This window comes from Mus musculus, chromosome 11, assembly GCF_000001635.26.
Source record: "Mus musculus strain C57BL/6J chromosome 11, GRCm38.p6 C57BL/6J".
Classification (NCBI taxonomy): domain Eukaryota; kingdom Metazoa; phylum Chordata; class Mammalia; order Rodentia; family Muridae; genus Mus; species Mus musculus.
In genome coordinates, this window is record NC_000077.6 from 56,450,596 (window position 1) to 56,461,866 (window position 11,271).

General features: G+C 40.8%; 1 pseudogene; it reads left to right on the plus strand.

Moving 5' to 3' along the window:
* Positions 8,729-9,644, plus strand: Gm12241 (predicted gene 12241; annotated as a pseudogene).

The following is an 11,271-nucleotide window of genomic DNA, read 5'->3' on the forward strand; positions in this document are numbered from 1 at the left end:
ATGGTGCTTCTGTCTGGTGACCAAGAATTGATGGCAGGCATTTTACGTTAAAAGCATAAAAAAAAATCATATGATCTACATTTTATCTGCAGAACTCTGGAATTATGGAATTCAGGAAATTGCATAAGACACTAGGTTTCTTGCTCTTCAATTCGTAGGAAATAATCTGTCTTTAGCCCTACAGATTTAGCAGATTAAAAGACCTGTTGGAAGGCTAGGTGGACAACCAACAAAGGAAGAACTTCTGTGAGTTTCTGTTTCACAGTGGACCCATTTTCATCTTGTATTTTATTCACTGAGATACTGAAATGAGTATTTCTATGGAATCAACTTGAGAATTTATAGGATAGACCTGCTGTTATAACAGAAATGATGTGATAGGGAGATCGAGCTACCATCCAATCCAAAGGCTAGATTACTCATACAAGGCACCATTCTGACCTCCCTTCCTAAAAATTTGTAAGAACCACCTTTTTCCTTTCTTCTTCATTAGGAAATAAGAACATGTTTCAGAACAGTAGGTAGAACGGATGCATGAACACAGGCCTTCTGGTTTGTTACATAGAAGCATTTTGCCATCCCAAGACCATCCCTCATGCACTACCCACAATAGTATCAGGTTCCAAGGATGAGGAAAATGAGTGATGGTTCTTGCCATCCTCAGAATATTTTATGACATTATTCACTAAGAACATATATTTGAGGTTGTTTGATTGGGTGGCATGCTAGAGAAAGATAAAGGTCTTGGGAGGGTCCTAACAATGCCCCCCCAAATATGGCAGAGGCACATTCTAACCAAAAGGATGGAGAATACAATTGCATAAAAATGTTCTTTAGAACCATCAGCTATGTCAGACACTAGTTCTATATTGTTGTGTTTTCCTCATCCTAAGAGTAGGAAAATCCTCAGACTCGTTCTCAGCACAGCACAATAGCAGCCATACAGAAACATGAGGATCATAACACAAAGCCAAAATTATTTGCTATTTCTACACCCAGACTACTTCATCAGAAGGAAGCCAGTCTTGAATATAGCTTGGCATTCTATAAATGTCTTCCCCTACAAAAGAAGCTCCTCTATAAGATACAGGTTTTGTATGTCTGGGATAATAACTATGGGGTAAATTATTTTTAATAACATAACTAGTTATTGATCTTAGGTTCTCTAGCTGAATCAATAGCTCTCACACCACATTCCCCAAAATTCTCTCTAACATGGATCCAGATTTCCACATACTCAAGTTATTAAGGAGAACTTAAATCTGTTTAATCTTCTGCCATCCCGAGAGAATAAAATTATATATGAGACTATAAGACAAAGGAATAAAGGCAATGGTCATTCCCATGAGAAGTCATTTATGTGAGAAACCAAGAGCAAGACTGAGAGAGAAAAGGCCATATACACAAGACTTGCTAAAGTCTCACTTTTCTCACATGAGATGCAGACATCATCAATCCACCACAGCACTATTTCATTTACCTGCTGGGACCCCACCTCTCTCACATGGAATACAGACATCACTAATATATCACAGCACCATTTCTTTTACACACATACCAGGCTCTATAATCCTCTTCCTGGTACAATCCTATGAAGGAAGGATTATAACATTGTTCTGTGCACAATGTTGATAGGTATAGGTATATAAATTAATATAAATATTGTAGAAAATGGAGTTTCCTTAGAGAATATAACTAGAAGTAGACTATCCTATGTCTTTAAATCCCACTATGAAGTAAATATTTAGAGTATACTGAGGTGTACTTACAATTATAGGCTCCAAAGTGAAATAAGAGTGCTAGAACAACATCTGTCCTTTCTGACCCCAGTTCACTACAGCACTTTTATAATAGCCAAGACATAGAAGGAATCAGTTCATTAATGCATAAATACAGAAGAAGTATGCAGTTTAGACACTCAATGGAATATTATTCTTCCATAAAAAGCTAAAATCCTTCATTTCTAGCAACTTGGCTGAGCCTGGAGAACATTATGATCAGTAATGACAGTAAAGGCTCAGTAAAGAAGTCAGACACAAAAAGCCAAGAACCTTATGCCATTCTTCATCTGTATGATCTAAAAAGGTTTATCTCATAGGCAAAGTTCACCATAATCTAAGGAAGAAAAAGAATGAAGAGGTAGATGAAAAGAGGTTGGTCAATAGGTATACATTTGCCACTCAAAAACAACTATAAGCTCAAATGTACTACCACATAACAGGACAATCACAGCTAATTGTATATATTTTGTATTTAACATAGATGGAAAAGAAATCTCGAGTAATGGTACCTTGATGAAATAACTAATGTTTATGTAGATGAATAGCATGATTGGATCATTATACAGTGTATGCTTGACTAGGAATACATATTGTACTTTACAGTTGTGTCCATATATCTTGTGCCAATTTAAAGGAAAACTTGGACCATCAAGATGGCTCAGTGGGTGAAAGTAGTTGCTGTTAAGCTTAAAGACCTGAGTTCAACCTCCTGGACCCACAGAGTTCTCAAAAAGTTGATTCATTTTTATTTATGGTAAAGATATTAGAGGAATAAAAAGAAAAACATAAGAGTCACCCAGATGGGAGCTGGGAGTAGAAAGATACTCGATCAGGGCTTCACAGCTCTTGGGCCCTAATATGGCTTCCTAGACAGATGACTGTATTTACTACAGCCTTCACCTTCTGTTGAGTTCATCTTCAGCTTTTTAACATGAGGTTGGTGGTGTAAATCTCTGAACTATTCAAGGTGAAACTTGTCAGTCATCCCTGGACACCTCTCCAGATACTTGCAGACAAGAATCTTATCTTCATGTCTTCTTCCTTTGAACCTGAGCAAAGCTGCCAAGTCTATCAGATTGTAGTAAAATAACAAGAATGTCTAAGGAGGGTCACAGCCTGGCATCTAGGCAAGGACAAGAAGACTGCCTCTTCAGCAAAGGAAGAGAGCTGTGTCCTATGATCCCAGAGAAGAATCAGAAGGAAATACTTGGGTGTCGCTGCTTCTGTCTCCATCACCTATCCTGGAGGGGGATGATGAGTCAAATTAGCAGAGTCTAAATTTAGAGCAGATCAAAATAATTCCTTTACCATACCATGTACCCAGCTACTGTAGGGTATTATTGGGGCAAATTGAAGTGACCATTTGGAAAAGGATTAGGGGCTTATATGAATAAGAACAGCTTGTGCAGGTCACAGCAGGGATCACAATTACATGGCCAATTAGTTCCCCACTGGTGTCAGAGTGCCAGCAAGCACAAGCTGGGGTCAGAGAGCAAGTTGCCTATAGAATAGAATAGTGGCATCTAATTTTCTTCACATGTGGTGTCTGTATCAGATTTTTCCTTCCGTAATCCCTCAAAGGGTCTGAGGGGCATACAGTTCATCTGGTGTGGTGTGAATCACTTCAGGGCTGACTTCTAGATATGGGTCAGAAGTGGAAACCGGCTCTGAGAAATTCATAAAATGATGCAAATCCTCCAAATAGTTTCTCAAGCATGGTGTCAGGGAAAGGACAGTGTATATCTGTCTACGGAGCAGTAATTTTGGTCCTGTTTCATATCAGCTTGATAGTTTTGAAGAAGCCACCCGCCTTAGCCATCTTCAATTATCTCTTACATTGAACAACCAACATTATGCTATCCTAGCCTATATATCACTCTAGACCCTGGGGCTCTACTGCAAAGGAGAGTGTCTCACAACCCACACCAGGTATTTGCAGGCAGCAAACAGTCACCTGGAAGAGAATTAGACTCCCATGCTTTGGAGTCCAAGAATCTTCAGCAGTGGCAATCACCTTTTAATCATAAGCCTAAGGTCACTGGTACTGACAACTCTCTTGAATTTTGACAAACGTTTTAGAAGTACCCTAACTGTCCTTCTTTCAAATTCTTTACTAGGAAAGGCCCAGCCTTAAGCTTCCTCATCTGCATTTGAACTCTTTCCTATTAGATCCCTTTGGAGTTCCAGATACCTTGAAGGTGTGACTGAAGGCAGAGTGTGCTTATGAATACAGACTGGGACAGAGGTGTGAATGTGTGCACTTAGGTTCCTGTATATTCATTCTGTCTTTTTATTCAAACGGTACACACACACACACACACACACACACACACATACACACACAGACTTATGCATTTATGCATGCATACACATACACACACATGTGCACACCTACAGTTATACATATTATACCCACTCACACACATACATGCACACATGCACACACATTCACTCTCACACACATATACACATGCACATGAATAAACACACACATACACATATAACTATTACAGAACCAAGAAATATTCTTTTTTTTTTCTAGCAGTGGAAGAAATGGAAGGATTGAATACATTATGACTAGTTAGATTTTTTATTTAGGGAAAAACACAGAGCATATCAGAACGAGAGATGGACAAGCTGATCCATAATTTATCATGCATACAAGTAGATACACTCTTATCTATATTTTCTCATTCATAATGGGACAAGAGGCAAGGAATAATTAACAAATGGTGGGATTTTTATACCAGCAGTTTCTCATGTGGCATATTGATGCTACCAGGAAGGCCTCTTCTTTGCTTGAGACACATTGTTCCACATCTAGGCTCTTTGCCTCCCAGAACTTTTTGATAGTCATCTCTTGTCTCTTAAGTCCCTAAAAGCGTTCTGATGAAGCAGTCATTCAAGCTCCTTAAAGGGTCCCCAAAGAAGGATCAGATGATATCAGGGCTCTTCTGCTCCCGTACTACCCTTCCCTCTCCATCATCACTGTCCTGGGTGGGCTAGGGGTTCATTTCACACAAATGTGTTTCTTGGCTTGTGCATCTCTTTTTTCAGTGTACATATATAAAAATTATGATACAGAAACACAAAGACCTTAAGGCACTGCCCCAATCTCACATGGAAAAGAGGAGAATGGAGGAGAATGTCTGAATAGTTAGAAAGCTGTCATAGCTCAGGTGAAATGGAACAAATCAGAGAAATACAGCAAGTGTTTCCTCCTGTGCTGATGAGGAGCTGAGCTTGGCATAGGGGCCTAGAAGGGAGGCATAGAGAGCATGACTGGTGGGAGGTAGGGAGAGCTTGTGGGGAAGTGAGGTATATAAACATAAAATGGAGTGTACAGGAGGACGGCTGAGGGAGATGAGATGGTAGATAGAGTAGTGGACTTCCCATACTCCCCTCAAATAGAGGAAGACAATTTCCCAACTGTTCCTATCCAGGCAGGGCGATACTCAGAACAAAACTCAATAAAGGCAGAGGGGAAAATAGCCAGAAAAAAATACCAATATCAGTTTTCAGTAAAACGTGCAAGTACAAAATAAATTGAAAACTAACTTAATTTAATGCCACTTAAAAAGGAATGGCTTACCATGAGCAAACAGAAATTATTATCCAGGCAAGCACCAAGGGTGCAACACTCAGAAGCCTCTGCATGGCATCTTACCCATAAATAGACACAGGAGAAGGAGGCATCTAGGAGAGGAAAATTAAACATGCATTACAGCTAAAAGCCTTGCTAATATGTGAAAAATGACATCACCTTATCTTGGAAATAAAGATCTATCTAAAATCCACTGCTAGCGTTATACTCAGAGGAAAAAAATATGCTATTCCATATTAAATCTAAAAGTGAAATAATGTTGTCTGAGGCCTGAGAGACAGCTCCATGTGGGAAGTGCTTGACATTAGATGATAATACATGTATGTTTGTATACACATACATGAGAGATAATGACAGTAGAGGATAATGTATGTATGTATGTATGTGTGTGTGTGTGTGTATGTATGTATGTGTGTATGTATGTATACATGGTAGATTATGACACTAGAGGATGACTTTAGGCAGAAACAATTATTGGTTAAATTTTTTGAGATGGGTGTGTGGCTCCATCCATCAACTGGAGGCCAAGTCTATCTACTGGGGTTGGTCTCTTCATGTTCTATCTCCCTGCTGTTAGGCATTTTAGCTAATGTCATCTCCACTGGGTCCTGGGAGCCTTTCACATCCCTGGTGTCTTACTTTCTAGTTTCCCCACTCGCACACTGCTGCATAATTCTATTCATTTTCCTGTCCTCTGGGCTTCTCCTGTCTCTCTCTCCAAACCAGATGCTGCTTTCTTTCTCTCCCCCTCCCCCATCCCACACGGGTCCCTCCCTCCCTCTGCCTTCTGTGATTATTTTGTTCCCCCTTCTCAGTGGGATTGAAGCATCCACACTTGGGCCCTCCTTCTTGTTAAGCTTCATGTGGTCTGTGAGTTACATGACAAATATTCTGAACTCTATGGCTAATGCCCACTTATCAGTGAGTACATACCATGTGTGTTCTTTTGTGTCTGGGTTACCTTGCTCAGGGTGACACTTTCTAGTTCCATCCATTTGTCTGCAAATTTAGTGATGTCTTCATTTTTGAGAGCTAAGTCGTATTCCATTGTGTAAATGCACCACATTTTCTGTATCCATTCCTCTGTTGAGGGACATCTTTGTTGTTTCCAGCTTCTGGATATTATAAATAAGGTTGCTATAAACAGAGTGGAGCATGTGTCCTTGTGATATGGTGGAACAACTTTTGGATACATGCCTAGGAGTAGTATAGCTGGGTCTTCAGGTTGAGCTATTTCCAATTTTCTTTTTTTTTTCAAGTTCATGTTTATCAAGCTATTAGGTATTTTCATTAGGTATTTTCCTCATTTACTTTCCAATCCTATCCCCAGAGTTCCCCATACCCCCCCCCCCCCCCGCCACTCCACTACCCACCCACTCCCACTTTTTGGCCCTGGCATTCACCTGTACTGGGGCATATAAAGTTTGCATGTCCAATGGCCCTCTCTTTCCAGTGATGGCTGACTAGGCCATCTTTTGATAAATATGCAGCTAGAGTCAAGAGCTCTGGGATACTGGTTAGTTCATAATGTTGTTCCACCTATAGGGTTGCAGATCCCTTTAGCTCCTTGGGTACTTTCTCTAGGTCTTCCATTGGGGGCCTTGTGATCCATCCAATAGCTGAATATGAACATCCACTTATGTGTTTGCTAGGCCCCGGCATAGTTTCACAAGAGACAGCTATATCAGGGTCCTTCCAGCAAAATCTTGCTAATGTATGCAATGCTGTCAACTTTGGAGGCTGATTGTGATAAAAACTGCATGGTACTGGTATAGCGACAGACAAGTAGACCAATGGAATAGAATTGAAGACCCAGAAATGAACCCACACACCTATGGTCACTTGATCTTGGATAAGGGAGCTAAAACCATCCAGTGGAAAAAAGACAGCATTTTCAACAAATGGTGCTGGCACAACTGGTGGTTATCATGTAGAAGAATGCGAATTGATCCATTCCTATCTACTTATACTAAGGTCAAATCTAAGTGGATCAAGGAGCTCCACATAAAACCAGAGACACTTCAACTTATAGAGGAGAAAGTGGGGGAAAGCCTTGAAGATATGGGCACAAGGGAAAATTTCCTGAATAGAACAGCAATGGCTTGTGCTGTAAGATTGAGAATCGACAAATGGGACCTCATGAATATGCAAAGCTTCTGTAAGGCAAAAGACACCATCAATAAGACAAAAAGGCTACCAACAGATTAGGAAAGGTTCTTTACCTATCCTAAATCAGATAGGGGACTAATATCCAATATATATAAAGAACTCAAGAAGGTGGACTCCAGAAAATCAAATAACCCCATTAAAAAATGGGGCTCAGAGCTAAACAAAGAATTCTCACCTGAGGAATACCGAATAGCTGAGAAACACCTGAAAAAATGCTCAGCATCCTTAATCATCAGAGAAATGCAAATCAAAATAATCCTGAGATTCCATCTCACACCAATCAGAATGGCTAAGATGAAAAATTCAGGTGACAGCAGATGCTGGAGAGGATGTGGAGAAAGAGGAACACTCCTCCATTGCTGGTGGGATTGCAAGCTTGTACAACCACTCTGGAAATCAGTCTGGCAGTTCCTCAGAAAATTGGACATAGTACAACCAGAGGATCCCGCAATACCTCTCCTGAGCATATGTCCAGAAGATTTCCCAACTGGTAAGAAAGACACATGCTCCACTATGTTCATAGCAGCCTTATTTATAATAGCCAGAAGCTGGAAAGTACCCAGATGCCCCTCAACAAAGGAATGGATACAGAAAATGTGGTACATTTACACAATGGAGTACTACTCGGCTATTAAAAGGATTGAATTTATGAAATTCCTAGGCAAATGGTTGGACCTGGAGGGCATTATCCTGAGTGAGGTAACCTAATCACAAAAGAACTCAAATGATATGTACTCACTGATAAGTGGATAGTAGCCCAGAAACGTAGAATACCGAAGATATAAGTTACAATTTGCAAAACACATGAAACTCAAGAAGAACGAAGACCAAATTGTGGACACTGCCATTTCTTAGAATTGGGAACAAAACACCCATGGAAGGAGTTACAGAGACAAAGTTTGGAGCTGAGACAAAAGATGGACCATCTAGAGACTGCCATATCCAGGGATCCATCCCATATTTCCAATTTTCTGAGGAACCGCCAAATTGATTTCCAAGGTTGTTGTACCAGCTTGCAATTCTGCAAGTAGTGTGGAGATGTTTTTCTTTTTCTACATCTTTACCAGCATCTGCTGTTGCCCGAGTTTTTGATCTTAGTCATTCTGATTGATGTAAAGTGGAACCTCAGGGTCTTTTTGATTTTCAGTTCCCTGATGACTAAGAATGTTAAACGAGAGGAGCTGGCCGGTCTGCCGGCGTCCGCGGACAGTGGCATCAAGCCCTGCTCCAAAACTTTCGGCACCATGCACGAGCTGGTGAACCACGTCACAGTGGAGCACGTGGGCGGCCCGGAACAGAGCAGCCACATCTGCTTTTGGGAGGACTGTCCGCGCGAGGGCAAGCCCTTCAAGGCCAAGTACAAGCTCATCAACCACATCCGCGTGCACACCGGTGAGAAGCCCTTCCCCTGCCCGTTCCCGGGCTGCGGCAAGGTCTTCGCGCGCTCCGAGAACCTCAAGATCCACAAACGCACTCATACAGGGGAAAAGCCTTTCAAATGTGAATTTGACGGTTGTGATAGGAAGTTTGCCAATAGCAGCGATCGAAAGAAACACTCCCATGTCCACACCAGCGACAAGCCCTACTACTGTAAGATTCGAGGCTGTGATAAATCATACACCCACCCAAGCTCTCTGAGGAAGCACATGAAGATTCACTGCAAGTCCCCCCCACCTTCGCCTGGAGCTCTTGGCTACTCGTCGGTGGGGACTCCCGTGGGTGACCCTTTGTCCCCTGTGCTGGACCCAACCAGGAGTCAATCCAGCACTCTGTCCCCTCAGGTGACCAACCTCAATGAGTGGTATGTTTGCCAGGCCAGTGGGGTCCCCAGCCATCTCCACACACCTTCCAGCAATGGAACCACCTCTGAGTCTGAAGATGAGGAAATGTATGGGAACCCTGAAGTCATGCGGACGATACATTAGAATTATTATTAATAAGTGAGGTAGTAAGTGGCAGTCCTTGGACCATGTCCTAACCTGAAACAATGCTGAGCCTGAGACAAACTGGTGACTCAGACTTGCCACTGGGTCTAATTAGTCCTATTTATTCAGTATGAAACCCTATGGTGTTTGTACATTTAATTAATTAAGATATTTGGTTGTGGGTTGGTTTTTTTTTTTGTTTTGTTTTTGTTTTCTTTTCTTTTTTTCTTTCCTCTTTCTCCTAAAAGAAACAAACACAACCACAAAATAAAACAGGACCAGGGATGTAGCTCAGTGGTAGAGCACTTGCCTAGCATGCACGAGGCCCTGGGTTCAATCTCTAGCACTGGAGGGGGAAGTAATAGCAAATAAAAAGCAACCAAGTCAGACTTGTACATCGCAGGGGAACAGGCCTGGTGTCAGATTCTATCAAGGGAAGAGTGGAAAAAATGAGATATACACTGCCAGTACAATTTGTGTGTGTGTGTGTGTGTGTGTGTGTGTGTATTAAACGGGGGAAAAAAGAATATTAAATCAGAACTTAATACATCAACCAGGACCCCTCCATGTCCCAGAGTGCCTCTCAGAGGCCTTTGACACCATAATGAGGGCTGCTTTTGAGCCTTCTGGTAGAGACTTAATTCTGCAAAGGCCTCTTGATTGTAAAACACACACTTGCTGCATTGACAACAGATCCTGGACTGTACCTGTATCCAAAAGTCTTTGTATAACAATTAAACAAACAACTTTGGTTTCTAATATTTTATCACTTTAACTCCCCTGCTTTTATTATCAATCTCAATGTAACCTGATATTTTTATACAGGATTGTTCCTTCAGTATCTTGTGTGATTTTAAAAAAAGCAAAAACAAAAACCAAAAGTCAAGCCAAGTGCAGCCACCTTAAGATAGCTCCATATACCCTGCTACTGTGATTGTTCAAGCAGAAATGGAGAGAAGCTACTGAGACAGACAACTGGGAAACTGAGATCTTTTATAAACCAGAAGTAATTCAAGTGCTTTCTCTGTCCTCTGCTGGGTTGTGTTTTGATTTTAAATAGGGAATTTCAGATGCTGCCTCCTGGCTGTATCCAAATTTGTTGGGTAGTAAGGAGTTATGGTTTTGACCATAAGTTCTTTGGGATGCCAGTAGGCACAGTGATGTCTGAGGAAGTGTTAGGGTACATCCTGTCCATTTTTAAAAGATTTAAAAAACAAAAGACAAAAAACAAACAAAAACAAAAACAAAAAAAAAATCAAAATACCAGGCCAACTCCTCTTTTATACTACTGTATTGACTTTTTTTTAAATAAAAAAAATCTTTATTTTTAAATGCATTTCCTTTCATCTGTGCCACAAGGACTGAATATTCCGTTTGTAATGACATGTGAAGTGTATGGTTTATTTTACAAGAGGAGGAGTTGCTGTACATGTTAAAATTTTTAAAAGGTTTATAGTTAACCACCAAATGCTGATGAATGTGTGACCTTTGCCAGAGCTGTCAAGCCAGGACACAAAGGGTCAAGGACCTAGGACAATAACTCTTAGTCAGTTTATGTTCGGTTGGTACAACACATCTCCTGTGCAAACTGTAGCCCATCAGAAACACCATACACATATGCTAAAGGTACTAATTTATCCTCAGAGACCCTGAAGACACCCCCTCCCCCATGATTTGTAGAAATTTGTTTTGTGTGCTGTGAGTGATTAATGTAGTCTTGTCCTTGTTAATAACTTGTCTGTGAATACTTTTATTTGTACAGTTTTTAATTAATTTAATTTTTGGAGATCTT